Here is a 22,092-nt window from a genome sequence, read left to right as displayed (position 1 = left end):
GTAAACTACAATTCACTCTTTAGACTTTCAGGCCCAGCTTGGGCACCTCCCACATACAAGCGGGTGCTCCTTTCTTGTTCCCCTTGCTACATCTTGTATATACCTCCATTCCAGTGCCTATCACATGGCATGGCCTTTATTTACTATATATCTCCCCTACTGGACTGTGAGATTTTTAACAATGGGGAGCATTTCTTATTTATATAGCAGTTTTAGGAACTGAGCATAGTGACCAGCTTTCCATAAATGTTTGTTGACTGAAAACTGAATGAAGAGCTGTGCATGATAACCAATCAAAACCTAAGCCAAGCAGTAGTATTAGCTTCTAGAAGCAGGGCAGGGGCCTACTAGCAATCTAATGAAGGCAGAAGACCCCAGCAGTAAGGCACTTTAGATGGTTATCACAGGGTGAAAGGAAGAGTGAGGGGTAGAGGGTGTGATGGAGGAATGTCTTATTAACAGAGAATGTAGGCAGTTAATTTTCAGCCTTTTCAACATTTAGTTTTCAATATGGAAAGGTGTTCTGAGAATGAACCTTAGTACGAACTGTAGAGAGGTCTACCTTTTAAGAACCTAGTTTCTCAAATAGGGAGAGTCTGTGCTATCTGCTTCAAGGCAGCATGGCAGGTTATAGAGGGCTCCTCTTTGCTCTGCTAAAGATTAATGGGATGAAACACTTTTGGGGGAACATCTGGAAGCTATTCAGCTCCTATTGAAATCTGTGTCAAATGAAGACTGGGACTTTGGACTAAATGCAGTGCCGAGGAGAAAAAAGTTGAACAGGCAGAATGCTGCACCTGTCTGGAGGAGGCCATTAAAGAGGCACTAGGAACTAGAAGCACTGGGGAGATAATGTTTTGATCTGTCCCCAGGAACTTTTCTTCTCCCTTTGATGGGCACCTGGGGCACCACCTCTGGAGCCATCAGCTGTGTCTGTGGGGCACTTGAGGACAGCAGGACTGTCATAGGCCCTGTCACCTTTGAAATAAAGGCAGTCTCAGGATTTGGAACAATCTAAGCAAGCATGAAGCCTGGCCTGGGGGGTGGGAAAAGGTTAGTGGATATGTGGATGGGCTATTAGCCCATTCAGGTCATTTGCTCAGCCTTCTCTCTGGTTAAAAATTTGGATCTCTCTAGAAGCTGTGAGATTGATGGTTGATATAGCATAGAATCAGCTTCACATTTTCCTATGAGCCAGAGACAGCCTTTCAATTACGTTTTTTATCTCAAAGGTCTCCCCTCGATTTCTAATCTGTGACCCAGGTCTCCAGGCTGCTGCACTGCTTATGTCTGAGGCTTGCCCTCCAGTGTTGACGTCATAATAGCTGAGCCGTACGGGCAGAAGTGCACGGTGCTGATTCATCCCCGGTGATGTGAGGATTAATGCCTTGTCTAACACAGAGCTATTATGTGAACTGTTTTTACACAAAAGAACTGCAACAAAAATGATTTGCCAGTCAGAGGACTAGAAATATGCAGTGCTAGGTAACTGGAGTTGGGATGCAGAGACGTAAAGTGGTAACCACATGCATGCACGCTGACACCCTCCGAAGCACTGACAGACCCACTCTATCAACACCAAGAATGAGGAATAACAAGACTTGTCAGGGGCAGAGAGGACCCACCCCTGCTGTATAAATGCATTACACACAGCACCAGTCTCTGGGGATTTTAATCAATCTCCTTTCTCTGTCAAATAAATGTCACTTCAGACTTTAGCCTTAGCATCCTTTGGAAGATTCTGCTCCCCTACATATATTTGCAACTAGCTTCTAGGAATGTGAGTGGAAGCCACACGCAAGCAAAAGAGCCATGGGAACCTCCTTTCTGTGCAAATGATTGCAACACAAGAAACACCTCAGAGTGTGAAGGAGTCAGTGAAGATAGTATGCTGTGAATAAGGGACAGCGTTCACCAGAGAGTGAGAACCAGCTGGAAGGATGCTGATAATATTTATCACGTGAGGTAACTGCCACTACCTGTAGCATCTCTTGGGTGGTGTCTCAGGTAGTGACTTTGATTATTTGGGCTCGTGGCCCCAGAATCTCTTTCAAGCAGCTCAAGGTGAAATTTATCCAAACCAACTCAGTGCAGCCTGATTTGGGCTTTAAATTATAAATGTTCTCTCTTCATCTGAAATCAAGTTGTTGTTGTTGTTGTTTTCTCCCCAAATGACTTTCCATCTTTTCTAAAAAAAGAATGGTACCTTCTATAAACCTCCTGGCATATGATTTCTCTCTCCCTCTCTTTTTATTTTCTCTGTACTTTACTATTTCACACACAATTTTAGCCTAAATCACTAAAGTTTTGTACTTCAGTCTTGTACCTCCTGTAAAAGGATACTAAAAATTTTGTCCAAAAAATGAAAGCTCTGATCTAGAAGTTGAAATTAAAAACTATTGGGCCTAGGGATGGGTGTATAACTGAAGAATAAATAATTGCCCATTGATTGACAGTGGAGCAAAAGCCCAACTGTGGCTGGTATCTGACTGAAGAATGTAAGCTGTAGTTTAGAAGAGCAGTGACTTTTGCAAACAGCAGCCGTGGCTGAGTCAAAGGAAGTCTTCATATAAGTCCAGTGGCTTGGGATGCTGGTCTTTTCAGCCCCCTCATGATGGCAACTACTACTACCACCAACAGCACTGACTCCAAACACAAAAGAAGATAATACACACTGAAGAAGCACTGGAAACCACAACAATGTCAACTGGAGAACATGCCAATAAAGACCCAAATTTCCCAAATCTGGTGCTTTTTTGAAAAGGAAAAAAACCACTTTTACTTACATAAAGAGAAGGGGCAGGTCACAGAATGATGGTCAAGGAACTGAAAATCAAAGACAAAACAAGGAATTAAAAATAAACCCAATGATACTGTGGAGAGAAGGAAAGCAAATCTAAGTTTAGACAGGACTAATTGCTCCTAAAGCGTGAGCAGTAAGAGCCCATTTTGTCACCTGGAGCCCAAGAAAGAGGAGATTCAGCCTCGTAAAATTTCCAAAGGTGTGACCTGCTGCTATCTGACCAATACAGAAGGAGTGCCAACCTCTTTCTTTGTCAGCTTCATTCTGATCGAAATCATATGAGCATTACCTAGAGCTGCGCTGTTCAATACAGTAGCCACTAGCCATATCTACCTATTTAAATTTAAAATATTTAAAATTTTAGCTCCTCAGTCTACTAGTCACATTCCCAGCGCTCCACAGCCACCTGTGGCTAGTGGCTGCCTTACAGATAGAACGTTTCTATCGCTGCATAAATATCTATTGGGCAGTACTGATGAGAATAGATAAAAGCTTTACTATGTAGTGCATGACAGATCTTAGCTAATTTTGACAAAGATGAGTGAAACTGATAAACTTTGCTTCCTTTAAGGGTAGATTTAGTATGTTTAATGCCCAGAAGATACTCTGGGCAAATTCAAAGCCTCCATGTATTGTCAATTGTTAGCTGAGGACTGCTACTGCCTTGTCTACCCTGTCTCACCAGCCTAAGAGTGTCCCCTCTGACAAAATGATTTTAAACAAAAGCATTTGTCCCCCAAAATGCATTTCTAATAATGAAAACTTCAGGTTTGGGGGGAGTTGACCTTAACAGTTTCTCATTCTATATTTCAAGTCTGATAATCCTCCTTTGTAATCTTCAACACACAAGCCAAATAAGTGATTATGGGACTGGCCTGTTTGCTACTGTTTTGATAGCTTTTCTTACAGAAGAATAAAACTGAAGTAACAGAAGATCCAAGAGAAATTAATAAACCAAACAAGGATGCTGAGAAGACAAACCAGGTCTCCCTACCCGACCCAACTCAAATATGTCAAGGACTTAACATACACTGATTGAATTCTTGTCTCTCTGACACCATGATTTTAGCCACTTCACATATGGCCTTCAGAAATATGAAAAACAAACTGTATTAAAAGAGATCAAGTACAAGGACCCGACTAAAGCATAGAATAAGGCTAAAGTAGAAAACTGGCAATTAGAGACTTCACTTCTCAGCAAGTTTTCTGGGAAAATGCACCATCATAGAGGTTCCTCCAAAGAAAAAGTTTTTCCTTTTATGGACAAGGTGAAACCCTGTTCCATGAACATGCAGGAGTGAAGTATGTTGTTCCCCTCTTTGGACAAGAAGAGTTAAGATGAAAATCTGCAGCCTGGACCATAATGTATGCCAACACAAGAGAGGCTGGCCGTCTCCAATGTTTTTAAATTGTTTCACAAAATTGATGAGCTTAATGAAAATTTTAAGCAAGATAATTAACTTATGTATGATTCATTGAAAGTACACACAAACTTGAAATACATATATATATATATATATATATATATATATATATATACACCAACTAGCCTCAACGACTTTAAAGCTCTAAGTTTTGCTATATTCTCGTCCCTTCCACAAGCTAGGATCCTAGACCACTTCACTGGTGCATCTTTTAAAAGCTTTTCCCTTCCTTCCTTTCTTCTTTTCTTCCTTCCTTCCTTCCCTCTCTCCTCCCTTTTTTCCCTACCTCCTCCAACCTTTTTGAGTTTTCTTTCTTTCCCAACCCTTGAGAAAATGGAGAAAAATATGATTAGTGGTTATCTATGCAATATGCTCACTTATTTTTCTGTTGCATGTTATAAACCCAGTAAGTCTCAATAATAATTATGCTCTTTTTGAACTATACTTAGTATTTATGCTCTTATATCTAAGAGCATAACTTTCCTTTCTAGGAAAGGAGTATTTATTCATAAAAGTTAATCAGTCAAAATTAAATTTTTGATGTGATCAAGAGATCGATGTAAACTGTATCCAGATTGATTAATACATCCAAGGTCTGGAATGAAAAGCTATCTTTCCTGGATGTCAAATGACACACAGGCTGTCAATGACAGGAATCCAAGATGGAGAGAAAAATCACAGTGTGTATGTCACAGTCTAAGACAAATTAAAGCCAAGTTAAATTGAAGAGTTTATTGGATATAATTGTTGTCTTTATGTATTAATGAAAAACAATACTATCTATCCCAAATTTAATTCTAAGGCTAAAAATTTAATCTCAGAGTTCTTATACAATTTATAAACATTCATAAATGTCAAAAGGCCCCGTTTCTTGATTGAATTACAATCTGCTATGCAATTTTGAAAATATGTATTAATCTACATGGGTTTATTTTTGTTCAGTTCAAATTGTTATTTTATTGATATGTGCCCTTTCTGCCTAAGTGATATTCACCTTGTATGTCTATAAATTGTTTTCATCTGAAATGCAAAGAATTATCTATAATAGTTTTGCATAAGGTTAAAAACATTTTCATTAAGCATGCTGGGTTCAAAGCACAAATATCTAGCCAAGAATATAGAACTATAAAGCCCAAAATGAATCAAGACCTTAAAACCTGGTCGGGGAGGCAAGAGTAGAGAGGGGGAGAAAGGGTGATTTGTAGTGAAGTCTAGTTTTAGTTTTGTGATTTCTGAGTAGAAATTATTATATAGTATCAATCTCCAAGGAACTGAAAGTATTATTAACTGTAACTTAAAGATTAGTCCATTCTGATTTCCATTTATGTTCTACGGCAATGGTTCCCAACATTTGAGGTGATACAGATCCCTATGAGAATTTCTCTTCCCAGAAATTCTTCAAAAACACCAAGTTTCAAGCATCTCCCAAACTCCATGAAGGTCTTCCAAGAATTCCAGGTTAGTAACCCTTGGTCTAAGGGGAGAGGGGAGAAAATGCTCTTTCAGTCCCCCTACTCATCACCTCTAGGATGTTTTAACAAGTTGCTATAGAGTTAAAGCCAGGAGTAAATGAAATGTATAGAAAATGGATCTCTACATGGGTGAGTGTGTGTCACTAGAGACACACAGACTCCTTTACAGGACTTCCAGACTCTGACTTTCCTAGTCCCTTATAACTTCTTTTTTAAAAAGTCTATAGAGCCTTAGGATCAATGAGGTAGAGGAATAGTGAGCAGAGAAATGATAATAAGAGTTACTATTCACTGAGTACTTTCTGTGGTTCCAGGCATCTTAAGTAAATGTTTCTTAAATTTGAATATGGGTATACCCAGGGAGGTGGAGCAGTGTGACAAGAGTGTGCAAAGCCACAAAATAAATAATAAAGACACGGCTGTCTCTTTAGAGGGTCAGTTGTCTTTGTGACTAAGTAATTTAAACTCTTATTTGTATATGTACTCATTTATCCAATAACTATTTCTTGGACGTTATAGAAAAAAAGAACAGATCCTGTTCTCGTCCTCATGAACTCCCAGTTTAGTGAAACAAACAAGGATAAATTGAGGGGTAGAATGCAAAATGTGTACGTATTTTTTAGGGTGAAACCTGAGACCTCACTGAAAAGCCTCATTTGCAGCAGACTGTTTCAGGTGATGTCCAGGCATCCTGAATATTGGATGCTCACCTTAGCTTGATGATCACCTCCCTGAAAGAGTTTGAAAAGCAGCATTAACAGTATATCATTTAATCCTGACTACAAGAGTAAATACTATTACTTCCACTTTACCAGAGGAAAAAGGGAGATTTGAGAAATTAGGAAACTCACCCTAAATCAGACAGCTGCTGGGATCTGAATAAGTCTGTACCATTCTGAGGTCTGCATATTTATAATCCTTAAGTTCCAGTACCTCTAGGTGTTTCCCACTTTATGTTTGCCCTTGAAGTCTGGCCTCATTAAGAATTTTGTAGGCTAGTTTAAGTTTCTCCTTTGGAAGGAGACAGTTTGGGCTTGATTTGCAGTCTAGATATTTCAGGGTGGTAAGGGAAAGCTACTATTGTACCCATTGTTTGGTGCAGAAGCTGAGACACTTGACAGCTGAGGTACCTGGCTGGGTTAAAAAAGGAGTCTGGGCTGTCAGTCTCTCGTTCCTCTTGACTAACTCCAAGCCTAGGCAATGGTACTGTCCAAGGGCTTTTCCGCACATGGGATTCACACTGGCTGATAAAGAGTGAGAGAAGCTTTGCTAAGGGAAAATAATAGTGTAATAAAAAAATGGAAAATAAGTAATCATAACTCACTCACAACAACTGGTTACTTTCAGCATTGTGAATAGAAAAGGGAGAGCTTATTCATCATAAATGAATCAGAAAATTAGAATGTGTCACAGCATTGATGACAGAGCTGAGGAATTCAGATGAACTGAAGTTCAACACTTATCCTTCTATCTGAAGAGGGTAAATGATGTGACAACAGGACAGAAAAGACCTCTTAGACATGTCTTTAATCCATCCAATTTTTTTTTTTCAACTACTTTCTCTAGCAGTTAGGTGGGTTTATATCTTTGTTTTCTATGAGTAGACATAACATTTTAACATCCTTTTAATGTTCTAGAAGTATTGTGTTAATTAATTCTTATGTGGGAGTCATTCCAAATAGTAGGATGAAGATTTTTACCTTACTGATTTTCCTAATACCTTTCTGGCTTCCAGTGTTTTCAAGGGATGAGGCCCTATTGGGTTTTTAGATTCATATGTCTCAGAATATGTGCCAGCTTCATAGGTTCCTGTCAATTGATATTCCATCTTTACTCTGGATACATGATTTCCTTTATCTGACAGATTCAAGGAATTTTATGCTAGATATAATGACATTTCATGCACCCTGAATTTGGAGGTTTTTAATTCTCTATTTTCTACCTGGCAAAAGATTTATAAGTTAAAGTCAGATGGAAGGCTTATTCAGATGTGCATACAAAACATGCTCAATTTCCCTTTAGGTACTTTAGGGTCTCCTGCAAGTTTCTTGAAGTGCCTTCATTCCTTTGGTCAGTCTTAAGGAGACTGACTATAAATGCCATAAATGGTCATTTATATCTTGGGGTCTGCTTTTCAAGACCATCTTGAGAAGAACAGTAGGGAAATCACAATGATGCCTTACCTTTCCTTAATATGCTATGATAACACAGAATGATGTCTGTCTTCAAAAACCAAGATGATGAAATCATGATCAATAAAAAGAGAGACTTCAAAAACTGAAGTTCAGCAATTAGGTATAGGATTGTTTCTGAGTCTGAGACATTGCTGAGATACAACTTGACACTCTACCCGATCCCATACAAATCCTCTTGAGTCTTCCTGATTCTTACAGGTATAAAGCCTGAGAAATAAGAATGAAGTAAAAGCAGTAAGGCTGGGAGGGGTGGCAGGGTAGGGTGGGAGGTAGTATCAGGAACTGAATTTGTTTAATATATTTAGGATGATTTCTTAGAGCTCCTAAAACAGACTTAATTCGATGGCAGGATGACATTCAGGAGCTCTCTACAATCTTATACCGAACAACTTTCCTTCCTTTCAAACTCCTAAAGTTATAGCTTTACATGTTCCAAATGGATTGGTGTACAAGACCTTTTATTATAGTACATTAATATCTTTTAGGGGAGGCTGAAAAGGTCTGGTATTGTTATCATGTGGTCCAATCAACTATAAACACTTGGTCATAATGCTGCTCACAGCTTACTATTAATGCCATTTGGTACAAAAAGTTGTGTCTATTATAGGACAAACTCATCCCAAGACTCCTTGGTATATAAACACAGAAAGTAACATGTTAGTGGTACAGAGGGCTTTGGAATAAATATGGGCACAGCAGGAGGAAGAAACATCCAGATCAGTGTGAACAGAAGGCTGTCTTTACTCAAATGGTTCCCTTGAATTTTTTTTAATACAAAGGGAAAAATTATAACACAAAATTTATATCAAAAGATAAAAATTAAGCAGGTACTTTCACCCGATGGTCTGTTAGATACTAAACCAAGAGCACAACGTGGGCACAGTCTGTGTTTTAAAGACTTGATAAAAGCTTTCCATAATACAGATTGGAAAATGTTACTTTTGTCCTTGTCACCACCAACTATTTGCTTAAGAGCAATCCAAGATCTTTCACGATCTGGCCCCAATCCACCTCTCTTGTTTTTTCTCCACCACTGCTTCCTTACGTACTGTAACAGGCTATTTGCTTTCCTTGAACATGCTCAGGACACCTCTGTCCCTGAGCCTTTGCTAACAGTTCACACTAGAATCTCCCAAGCCTAGAACAGTGTCCTAAACACAGCATGACACTCCAGTGTTTGTTGAATAAATGCTGTCCATCTATTTTAGGAGACAAAGATGATAGAAAAAAGTTATTAAATCAGTAAACAAATAGCACCAGAGAGAGGGCAAGGAAAAGTTAATTTTAGTGCATTTTAGAGTGGGGGGCAAAATGAGCCTTTAAGATTAAGAAAACTGATGCTCTTTATTCCTGGGTCTAGCCAATGCTATGAGTCAGTTACTTTTTTGGGAACAAGTTTCAACCTCAAGGTTAAATGAACACAAATGCTCTGTCCATCAGCATATAATGAAAAAGCTGTGGCTATTTCCACATCGGCACAGTGAAATTAAAATATGCAGTGCCTTACTCAGGGGCATCATGTATGACAGAACTTTTTAAAATAGTCCCCTTTGCCACTCTTGTACAGAAAGAGCTATAGAGATAAAAGTAAATGTTTAAAAAACTGGAATAATTTCGCTTAAGAAAGAAAGTGCTGAGGTGTATCTTCATAGTTTTCTGACTATAAGAGGAGTCGTTATAAAGAGAATAATGATAGGTATTTTTGTCCTAGGGTGAAATGATATTAAACTGTCCAGTGAAGAATTTAAGACTTAAGGATGAACATCTTAAATGTACAAGTGGTAAATAATCAAATAGATTGCTAAGAGCTGTTATGAAATTTCTATCTTCACAGTTATTTAAAAGTAGGAAAGATCCTCATCTATTTCGGATGAAATAAATACAGCTCTGCCTCCAGTGAGGAGGGTGAATTCAATACTTCTCTAGTCTTGTTTTGCTCTATATGACTACAAAATCCTATAAAATGCTGACTCCCCAAATTGTACAGAATCACAACACAGTTGAGTAAAATACATTTTATGGTTAGAAGAGGATAAGGCAACACAGAAAGTCTGTAAGTTTCTAAATTCAAAACAGTGTATATGGTGCTTACGTATTGATTCAATTTGCCAAGTGTATATTAATTACTCAAATAGAATTGAGCAAAAATATACTTGAATCTACTATGGTTTTAGCATAATGATTAGCTACAGTAAAACATTCTAACAATTAATTCTTTCACGTCCAAGAAATTTAGCTGAATATTTCATAAACCTGTTATGAATATGCATTTAAATTCAATATCCATTTTTTTTTAAGTTAGAAAAAAGACCAGAAAATAATGTAAGAATTCATTGTTATTATTCCCAGGACATTCTCTGATGTCTATCTTTAAAGACATCAGGAGAACCAGCGAACAAATACTTTTAAATGGCCAAAAGGGGCTCCATATGACTAAGAATGTAAATCTGATGACAGACTCAGGGAAAGCTCTAACAGGGGCGGCAAGTTACTGGCTTTCTTATCTATTTACCTTGCAGCTTTGGAGCTCAGCAGAAGTGTCCATTACATACAGCACACAGGATTAGATGAACAGTTCCAATGACCTTGTCTGAACCAAATTCATTTAAAGCAGTTTGCCACATTTCTTAAATAGAAGATGAGCCCTTTCTATCTATGGCCCAGATTTGGACTGGATCACTGAACTATTGCCCAACTCTTATAAGCAAAGCAGTAACGTGTACCAATCAACAGGCAGCCCATAGCAGAGGCATCAGGAAGGTCAAAATACACACACATAAGAAATTGGCAGTACATTATAGAAGAAAGCTATTTCTAAAGATGGACTTTGGCTACTAAAGCCTTTGAGTGTTATTCAACCTTTGTTAGGAAAAAAAATCAGTCCCCATGTAACTTGTAAAGATCTGGTTAAAAAAAGAGATTGAGACAGAGAAATGTTTTATTTTGCAAACCATTATTTTCATAAGGACACAAATCAGAGATACACTATGCCAATTTCTTCATAGATGACTTTTTATAGGATATTATTCTAGTCTTCACTAATGACTTCTGGAGGTTGGTTATTGCTGAGATCAGGAGCTGGGAGGATAGAGGTCTAAGACCTTTCAAGAGAAACATTTTGTTCAATATCAGTACAGAAAATAAAGCCAGCATTAAACTGACTTTGACCACCTAACAAGGATAATGGTTGGTACATGTAGCCATTGCTTACGCTGTTTTGAATGTCAAGAATGAATTGAGGACGTGGGGAGGGGGAAGGGTAAGCTGGGATGAAGTGAGAGAGTAGCAATGACATGTATACACTCCCAAATGTAAAATAGCTAGCTAGTGGGAAGCAGGTGCATAGCACAGGGAGATCAGCTTGGTGCTCTGTGACCACCTAGAGGGGTGGGATAGGGAGGGTGGGAGGGAGGGAGACGCAAGAGGGAGGGGATATGGGGATATATGTATACATACAGCTGATTCACTTTGTTATACAGCAGAAACTAACACAACACTGTAAAGCAATTTTACTCCGATAAAGATATTTAAAAAAAAAAAAATGAATGAACTGAACAGCAAGGGTGTCAAGCTAACCAGCAACTGGAATTTTGAAAGCCTGTGGTACAATAAGCTGATAATGTTGTTAGAATTCATAAAACTTACTCCTGGCTCCCTCCCTCCATCCCTTCCTATTTCTACATCCACATTCCTATCATCAGGCAGTTGAAGAAAAAGAAACAAATGTGACCTGGACTGCATCTTTGGGGACACACTCAGTCAGCTCTCCATCCTCCTCAACCCCAACCTGCTCTCAGTTATCTGAAAAGTTAGTAATTTAACTGCGTTTAATCCTTCTTCTTAGGGGAACTGTCATTTTCTTATCTGTCTCTACAAGATCCAAATTCAGGTTTTCCCAAGGTAATGAAGGAGGTATTTGGTGATTATGTGTTTGTGTATGTGGTGATGGTGGTGGAGGTGGATTCTGCTCTGGACTGTACAGATTGTTCAGCTTTACTTTCCAAGGGCGTCACCTGATTCCCCATCTCAAGAAGCAATATTGCCTATAGCTTAACTTCAAATAAAGATACATACATATGCATGCATATACCATATATATGTGTGTGTATATATATATTTCCTTTTGGAAGTTATAAACATTGTGGGACTTTCTGTCTATATACTCTGTGAAGTGTTCCTACTGATGTCAGAGTAATTTAGGCAGAAACATAAGAAAACATAAATGGTTTGCTCTGAAACTTTACAAACATGTTCTTTGTTGGTGATTTCCCCCTGGTTAATCTCCATTGGTTCCTGGCTCTTCGGAGCACGTGCTCAAGGAGATTTCTCACAGTATCTTTCTGCCTCAGACAACCCTGTGGGTGAAATTTACTTATAAATACCTGAATTCTTGTATTCACCTATTAATGATCTAGGAATTGAGGATGTTTCCTGTCTGCTCTTTCACCTTCCACTTCATGAAAGGATTAGATTGTAAACAACCTAGAGGAATCGTTCAGGCCAAACCCTGGCTGAGCTGATCTCAGCAGGCAGGGAACCCGTGGCAGCCTGTGAAACACAATTATGAAAATAGAAAGAATTCACCTATATTTTCAGGAAGAAATTATGTCGTTTCCAAGATGAGACCTAGAAAATAAGGCACATTAAAAGAAACTGAGCAAGACATGAATTTAAAGAGTCAGCAGAGGTAAATTTCAGAAAGTGCCCAATTTGCCAGAGCTCTCCTCAAGCCGCAGGTTCATTTTCAGGACCAGACAGTGGCCTGCCCGGATATTTCAAGTGAGGCCCACTCATCCCTGACAAAAGGGAGTGAGTATTTCTCACCTCCAAAGGCAATCAATTTGTGCCACGGAGTCTGAAGGTTCACGGCTTTCTTTTATTTTTAGAAGTCTGTACATGTGTGGTTCCTCTGTACGAGTTGGTCCTGAGGAAGTGATCCATCCACAACTCTACAGAGAAAATTAACCCCATACTGAGCTTTTTTTTTTTTCCCCTCATTTCACACACCTACTCAATGTTTCAAATGATCCAGCAGTAGCATGATCAGATGATTTTTTTTTTCTTCTCAGTGAGGAAAGCCTGGTGGTGGGAGAGCTGGGACATATCTGCTCTAATTCAAAACAGAAGTGTGGCCCTAAAACATTACCAAATAACATTTTATCAGCAGTGCAGAAATGCTCAAAAATGCTTGAATGAAACCCTTTCATGCTATTCATCCAACTTACTGAAGTTTCTATTTTAAATAACAAATAATACATAATAAATACTGAGGTAGAGAAGTTTGAGCTATATCCAGAAAATTTTTAAAAATCTCATTTTACTGGAAAAAAGTTAAAGAGACCCACAGCCTCCTTCCTCATCTTTAAAAGCTTCAAGAGAAGGGTCAAGGAGAAGAACGACACATCCTTTTTCCATTTCAAGGAATAGGCTCATGTTTTTCCAGATTTATTTTTGCCAAAGTGAATGTCTTGAAAACTCTAAGATGATCGCTGTTTTCTAACTTTTCAAAAAAGAAAAGAAAAAAGTGAACATGATGATGGTGGGTGATTTAATGGAATCAGCTTGTCAACATGATGAAACTGAAAAAGCTTTTACAGAATATGTCCACATGCTAAAATAAAAAATCTTTAACATAATGTATATAGTGTAGCGTGATTTTTGTTATGGCAAAAGAAGGGAATATCATTAATTTAGACAGTAAGTGTAAGGTTCTGCTAAAAACTCCACGGATAAATCATAGAAATACATCTTGGCCAGACAAATGGAGCCAGACAAGTTCTAGTTCTTTCAGAAGCTATCAAAAGAGCCATCAGATTTTAAGTCTGTCATCTCTGGTATGTGATAAGAAAAATTCTGAGCTATTTCCCTCAGTTATACTAGAATACAGCTTCAAAATGTCAACGATTTATACATAAATGGACAAGAAAATGATCTCTCCTGAATGTCCCATTTTAGGCAAACTATCAGACCCCTCTCATTCTCAAAAGTAAATGTGGCAAATTGGCTCATTTTGGTAGGACTTGGCCATAGAACGTGCACGTCTTGTGTGAACTTTCAACCTCTCTTTCTTTTGCAGAGTGATTTATGCACACACTATTTGATGCCCAGGAGTTCTGTAATTCTTAGCACAGTAGTCAGTAAGTACAAGGGAAAACCTATCACATTTAAAATTCATGTTTGAAGTGTCTTAAATCCTATGCTTTTGAACTGAAGGCCTTATGAAAGTTCTAAAACACATTTACTACTTCCCCCTAAGCGTCTTATAGGTGTGGCTGCCAACTGAAAGTGTTAGGTTGGTAAAACTGGTTCAATAGGTAAAAAAGAGGGTCCAAATGAGACAGTGCTTTTATTTACACAGGTTGGAAATTTTATATTTGATTTATAGCCCAAATCAAGCTCTTACATCTGTGCCTCTGGCCTTTGGCTGGAACTGCTTCATCTGGTCATCCTATAGTAGGATTGTTATGGTTTCAAAGACTCCTGCCCATCACTGATGTTAAGGGCTTCTAAAGGACTTACCATAGTCTGCGAGCCCCAATCCCTCACTACCTCTCTAATCTCATTTCTCATCACTTGCATGCACAATTGGTCCAGCTGCAATAGAATATGGCTACCTAAGTGGAACAAGAACAGGAATGTGAATGAGGATTGAAATGAATAAATTAAAAACAATCAGTGACTCTATGCCCTTGTGAAAATTCAACTCTCTCATTGGAGAGACACCTGTGTTTGTAACTGAGACTAAGAAAGTGTATGAACTTTCCTTGAGAATTGGTTAGATAAGGGAGAACATGCAAAGCATTGTCCAGATGGCGGCATGCATTTATTCATTAATTTAACAGAAGTTTTTTCAGCGTCTACTATTAATTATTCTGCTAATTGGACTCCATTCCTGCTCTCAAGGACCTCTACTCTAATGTACACTTTAGAGAGTTTTTATGTCTCCATTATCACTAACAGGTTACTAGCCCGCTTAGGTAGGTTATCATAAATATAACCACCTACCTATAACACTTCTTGCTCCTTATTCACTCTTTTCAATTGCCCTGTGACACCCATTAAGCCCTCATCAATAATCTGACCCTTTGTGGCCTATATTATCAGCTCAGTTAATGTCAACTTAGATAAGAAACCCTTACCCCACCACCAACTACCTTTTCTTTTTCAGTCAAGAAAATATCATAAAAATCTTCTCAGAACTATTTGTTTGAAATGGGTCCTTACAATCTTATTTAAAACAGCATTTTTTTCTTTTCTTTTCATTTTCTGAGAAGCATATCTTGAGTTACAGGCAAATTATGAGTCAATGGTCTCCCAGACACAACACTCACTACTCTCTGGGGTAGAACATTTCAGCACCCAGCAGAGAATCCTAATCTTAAATAAGCTCAATCTCAGGAAGGATTTAATGGAGCACATGTCTCTGGTCCCTCTGCTCCTTGTAAGGAGGTACCCCCTCCATTATATTTCTGTCTTTTCTAAACTTAGCTATCTTAGGTCAATTGCAGTGAACATGGTATAAAGAACACTAACTCCCCCTCAACTTGTTAAATTTTTCTCCCTCAAATGCCTTATAAACAAAAATACAAGAATTTAATGTATGTACAGAGCAGCAAATGTTCTCTCCCTGTTTCTTTTCAGATATTTTCTTCTTACATAAACAGTGGTGATAGAATTATAAGTGCCACTGCTCTGCCTCCATGTTAATATTCTTATTATCTTGTATAAACAGGAGTGAATGAATATGTACATGACACCAATCAATCCCTTTTTTAAAAATGCAGTTCTCATCTTTTTAAACAGTAGAGGAAGAATTAATGAATTCAACATGTAGTTTACCTGTTTATATTTTGGATGTTAATAAAGTAAAACCAAATTATTGCCTAAGTTCTTTTCACACTTACATCAGCCATTAACACTCTCCATGCCAGCATGCGCCAGGCGAAAGTGGAACTAATGGCCCTGGGTCCAAGTCCCTGGAGTCAGCTGGCAAGAGGCTTGGAAGGCTGGAGAGGATGTTAAGCTGCTAGGGCAGGAGATTTTGGCTTGTTGGGTAGATAGGAGATATTCACTGGCAGTGAAATACATTCTTTTTGTAGAGCACATTGCTAGGGAGAGGTCATCTGGGGCATTAGGTGACAGGAATATCAAAACCAAACATACAAGTGCTCTGAGGAAACCAGGGAAAAGGGAAATCACTATTTATTTCCATCTCCTCATTGGCTTCCCTTCTTCCCTAGTATGCTTTCTCTTTCCATCACTTCATACTTCGTCTCCCTCCATTCTTCAGGTTTTCCTCTGCCTCTAACAAAGAAGCATTTAGGAACAATTTTAGGGAATAGTGAGACCAAAAAAAAAAAAAATTAGAGAAGACAGGATGATATACTGTACATTTATAATACAACCTATATTTGATTGACCAAGAACTAGAAACTGGGAATTTTGAGATTTAAAAAATTCATGGTATGTCTGGTCATATTAATCTCCAGACCAGCTGGCTTTTAGCATCACTGGAAAGAGCTATAAGAGAATCATGAACAGGAAAAAAAAGAAAAAAAACGGGGGAAAATGGAATTGTATAAGGATTCATATTTGTAAGGAGAAAGGGAATTTAGAGTTGTCTATTGAAATTCCCCCAAATTATTTTTTGGACTTATATATGACAATACCAAGAGAAGAAGCCTGGGAATTCTGATTGGTTTTGGGGAACTACTAAACCCTGTGTGTTGTCAAGCAAATAAAGGATAACCAGAGCATGGCACCTCACAGTGGGTAACATGGATGGCTTCTCTGCCTCCCTGACATATGGAGACGGGGCCCACAGGAGCAGAGGTGCCTTATGAATCCTAGAGAGATGCTCAGGTTCATCTGACAATGAAGGGCTAGCTGCACCGTGTCATCTGTGAGGTACCTAAATGTATCCTGAAACCAAGAGTCACCATTTTAGGCCTTGTCTTCTTGAAAAAAATTCTAATACAAAGCTTATGGAAATACTTTATTTGGTCACTGGGTGGGGGAAGATGCTGGGACATATGACAACATTCAACGGCCAAAGACAGGAGGAAGCAAGAAGAAAGAGGAAACCCAGAAAGGGAGAGAGAGAGTGCCAAAAGAAGGGTGCCAGCTCTGGAGATTCTGTAACTGAATAAACAGACAATCTTAAAATAAGAGAGATAAAAGAGCATGCTGGGGGCTTCCCTGGTGGCGCAGTGGTTGGGAGTCCGCCTGCTGATGCAGGGGACGCGAGTTCGTGCCCCGGTCTGGGAGGATCCCACGTGCCGCGGAGCGGCGGGGCCTGTGAGCCATGGCCGCTGGGCCTGCGTGTCCGGAGCCTGTGCTCCGGGACGGGAGGGGCCACGGCGGTGAGAGGCCCGCGTACCGCAAAAAAACAAACAAACAAAAAAAGAGCATGCTTTGAGGGAAACATCAGTATGCTTTTGGAATCTGAGGCAAGAAGGAAAAATATTTACCTCTTGTCAATTTTTACCATTGTCCCATGGAAGGTTCCTCTTTCTTCCACTTTTACATACACAGGTATATTCTTTTCCTAAGGATTAGCCTTCTGTGATAATGGTGGTAATGATGGCAGTCTTAAATTATTGGTAAAGTTGGGAATGAAACTCTGACCTCCAGTCTATGTCCTCCAAAGTGTTCAGTCTACTTTCTGTGATTTCTCTGTGACCAGTGGCAAACAGTATGTGTGGTAGGGGCAGACTTCCTTCTTGGGATATACATGACTCCAGAAAATAAATGCCTTCTTACCATGACTTTTTGATTTTCTTTTTTTTTTCTCTTTTCTCCTAGGCTATTAATCTCCAATTTCTTCTCTACCGGTCTGGGCCCTCATGGTTAACTTTAAAGACATCCACCATTAGTTTCCCCATCTATGGCTCTCAATTGTAGCTCGTTAGTTCTTGAGGCCAGAAGAACCCATTCAAGTATGTTTGCCTCAGCTCCCAGGCTGCTGAGCAATGCTGAGGAAAAATTGAAAAACTGTACAGCCTGGTGCCCTTCCAGAGTCCTGGTTTCCAACTTAAGCTGGAGTTCTGGAACTACTTTACAATTCTTATATCTTTCCCTAGTCTGTTTCCTTTTTTAATCCCCAGTTGCCATTTATCATTGTAATCAACTCCTTGTAACTTACCTCCTACTCTTTATTCTCAGCTACTGTATTAACCTTGCCTCTTTTTTCATAGAGAAGACAGAAACCATCAAATGGCAGTCCCATCACCATGTTACCTCTGTCAGAACCCATCCCTAACATCTGAGAGACTTTTTTCTCTGGCACTAATAATCTCCTCCAGGATCTTACTATATCAGTTACTCCTTTCTTCTGTATTTTCCATTTTCCTACTGCATGCCAACATGCTTCAGTTGCCCACATGTCAAACAAACAATAACAACCATAACAAACTAACAAACAACAAACCATCTTCTGTGGACCCAATCTCTCCCTCCTTTGAACCACTTTCGAGCTTCCTAAACTCCAATTTATTCCTCAGCACAATAAAATCTGGTTTCTCTACCTGTGTTTCCAATTAAACTGCCAAGGTCTCCAAAAACCTCTGAATTGCTAGTTCCTAAGGTCTATTCTTCAACCTTCTCGTTTTCTTTCTTTCTTTTTAAAGTCAGGTTCATTAATGAATAATTTACATACAATAAAATTCATCCTTTTAGTACCCTTCTACAGTTCAATATGTTTTGATTTCTGTGTTTCCTTGATGTCTACAAAGTAAAATCTGAATGCCTTGAATTCATATAAAATCTCTTCAAAATCTCTAGCGGTCTTCCCCATGTAACCCATTGTCTGGTCATACACCATTTAACAAAAGGTACTCTGTACATTCATGCCTCTGGGACTTTCTTCATGTTTCCTCTCTATAAACACACACATTTTTGTGTAATATAGTAAACATTATTAATATCACCACATTGAGTTCCATATAGAATTATAAAACTAGATGCTATTTTGAGAAGTTGATGTTTTCAAAATAGAAAGTAACTTTAAAAATATTACTACCTGAAGATTTCTGCTGTTTTAGTGTTATGGGTTGAATCGTGTCCTCCTCAAATTCATATGTTGAAGTCCTAGCCCCTAGTACCACAGAATGTGACTGCATTTGAGAATAGGGCCATTGAAGATATGATTAATAAAGATGAGGCAATCCTGGAGTAGGGTGGGCTGCTAATCCAATATGACTGGTCTCCTCTTAAAAGGGGAAGTTTGGACACAGACAAGCACATGAGGAGAATGCCATGTAAAAATGAAGGCAGAGATCAGGGTGATGCTTCTATAAGCTGAGGAACATCCAAGATTGCCAGTGAATCATCAGAAGGTAGGAGAGAAGCACGGAACAAATTCTTCTTCAGAGCCCTTGTAAGGAACCAATCCTACTGACACTTTGATCTTCGGTATTTAGCATCTAGAACTGTGAGACAATAATTTCTGTTATTTAAGCCATCCAGTTTTGTGGCACTTTGTTATGGCAGCCCTAGTAAACTAACACATTTAATAAATAAACATCTTTGAGTATGCTGGAATACTAAGTAGCTCATTCACTCATCAAGTCCTTAATTGATACCTACTATGCGCTAGACACTGCTCTAGGATACAAGGATGCACGGTATACATGAAAAGCTCAAACAATATTTGTTGAATGAATGAATAAGAACTTCATCATGTTACTGTATTTTTTGAATACTAATAAGCAGTTAATCTATAAATCAACATAGGATTGATTGAATGCCTGCCATTTATTCATTGATCAAATATTTATGGAATATCTACTATGGGTCAAATAACATTCTAGGCACCAAGGATAAAGTTATAGATAGGACAAGTTCTCCACTGTCATGGAACTTAAATTCTAATGGGGGGAACAGACATCAAACATGAAAACAAGTGAAAATATTATGTAATTTTACTCTGTGCTCCACATTGACAATCACAAGCATTTATTCTGTAAACCCGCTAACTCTTGAACAATGCTCAGGGCAGTACTAATACTTAAAAATATTCCTCAATACCATGCCCTGTTATTTCCCTTACATTCCTGCAATCTACGTATAAGCCTGAAATATCCCTAAGGTTAATGACCTTAAGTGGTTCTTTAGACTTTCTGATTTAATAATAGTTTTAGGAGTTTACACATTACTTCAGAGTCTACAAAATAAAGATCAACATGATAAAGTCCAAGAGTGGAGGTAGGGTAATCCACAGGCAGTGCACAGGCTAAAACCTTTTGAGCAGGACAGCCCCAAAGCTGGCTTTCTCAGTCAGTCAATGTCATTCAACACATATTTCTTAAGCACCTCCAGTGTGTCAGCCCCTGTGCTGAAGATAACAGAACTGTGGGCAGAGCAGGCATGGTACTGACCCCCATGGAGTTTACATTCTAAAGGGAAACACCTGAATGGCTAATTTCACAGTCCCTTTCTTAATTACGGATTGTGATGAGGCTGTGTGAAGAGAGCTAGAAGAACTCCTGGGTTAGGGGACTTGGCCGCAAGAGGTTCGTGAGAAGCTTCCCTGAGGAAGTGGTGCCTCAATACTGGCTTTGGGGCTGGGGTATGGGTCTTTGTTTGAGCAGGAATCACAAAGTCTTATGTTTCTCCTTCCTCATTTCCTTTCATCCACGTGCACACATTTCAAATACTTAAAAGTATTCTTCAAATACACGAAGAACACCAAAACTAAACACAAGAGAAGGACTCTCCAGAGGAAAGAGGCCAAAAATAGAAGGGAAAAATACCCCTAATCTCACCATTTGTTTTGAAAACACCCAAAAATGATTAAAACACATTATAAACTAAAACATATGAACTAATCACTTGCCAAGTTTCATTTTTAAATCATAGCCATTTTTGAGGTTCCTAAACTGAAAAAGAGTCTTCAATATGAACTTGTGTTTTTCTTTTCTTGGCCCTCAGTTGGCTTGAAGCATTTGCTGTTAAGCTGTATGGAGGGAAAGGGATCCAGCTGGTCAGGAACACATGGCATACCTCCCTTAGAAGGGAAGTGCCATGAGATCAGGCCTTTGTCTATTCGTAGTTATATCTTTAATACACAGAAGAGTGCCTGGAAGATAGTAAGGACTCAGCAAATACCTGCTGAATGGCTAACTGAATGAATATTCTGGGCCTTTGAAGGAATTCTCCAGCTCTCTTTCCTTACCCAAGCTGCATCTTGCTTTAAGCCAGTGGTCCTTGGGCAATTTTTGCTCCCAAAGGGGACATCTGGCAATGTCTAGAGACATTTTTAAGTGTCAAGACTGGAGAAATTGCTACTGGTATCTAATGGGTAGAGGCCAGAGATGCTGCTAAATATTCTACAATGCACAGGATAGCTCTGCATAACAAAAATTTATCTTTCCCCAAATCTCAACAGGGCCAAGGCTGTAAAACCCTGCCTTAGGCCCTTTTTACTAGTGGGCTGTACTTGGGAGTGTGGTCCTCCATATACTGGGGAGAAGTTCAGCCCTACTGTATTTGGGAGTATGGTCCTCCATATATTTGGGAGAAGTTCAGTCCTAGAGCAAGCAACAAGACGGATGAAAACTTGTTTCATCCTCATTGCCTTCATGAACTGCCCACCCTGGGACTTTTGACCCCACTGCGTCAATATGTGGTTGCTGGAGAAACCACTTGAAAAAGTCTGTCTCTACGATGGTGGGGAATAATTTTTACAGTGTATTGGTAATTTCCCTGAGCTTACCTAAGAATATAGCCTAATTTAAATAAAATTAGCTTGTTTAGAGTCTAGTCATGTGTCTGTAAGAAAAAGAATGTCCTCCCCTAATTCAACCAGTTTCTCCATGTCTGATCAGGGTGTGCACACCAGTCTAGCTTTATAATAAATAAGATCAACTTCAAGAATCCCCCAAAACCCTATAATGTGCCTGTAGAGAGACTGGGTCTATAGCATTTCCTCTGCTCCTTTCCTTGCCCTGTGTATTAAAATAGTAGTATCTGATTCCAGTTTCAGTGGGGAAACTTCCATGGTGCCAGAGGAGTACATGCACTGATTTCCTGCCAATGATGGTTGCTCCAGGAATCTTGGTGTTGTGGCATGTGTCCCAGTTACCATAGAGACCGCATACACTAAGAGTGTAACATTATGATTGGTGGGGAAGATACATTTTGCAGAAGCTTTTTGGAGGGAGAAAGAGAAGACAAGAGAAAGAAAGTGAGACTGCCAA

The 22,092-nt window shown here is 38.9% G+C and overlaps 1 protein-coding gene across 17 annotated transcripts in view; it reads right to left on the bottom strand.

The window, feature by feature from the left end:
• Positions 1–22,092, bottom strand: part of ZBTB20 (zinc finger and BTB domain containing 20) — an 806,470-nt gene that overhangs the window by 167,245 nt on the left and 617,133 nt on the right. For 16 of the 17 annotated variants that reach the window (XM_032629540.1, XM_032629557.1, XM_032629541.1 and 13 more), the window contains one exon: positions 2,787–2,826. The exons of the other annotated variant lie outside the window; for it this stretch is intronic. The gene's annotated coding sequence lies outside the window, so the exon portion shown is untranslated. The remainder of the gene's footprint in view (positions 1–2,786; positions 2,827–22,092) is intronic. 17 annotated transcript variants of the gene reach the window in all.

This window comes from Phocoena sinus, chromosome 4 (assembly GCF_008692025.1).
Source record: "Phocoena sinus isolate mPhoSin1 chromosome 4, mPhoSin1.pri, whole genome shotgun sequence".
NCBI lineage: Eukaryota > Metazoa > Chordata > Mammalia > Artiodactyla > Phocoenidae > Phocoena > Phocoena sinus.
This window is presented reverse-complemented; position numbering and strand designations above follow the sequence as displayed.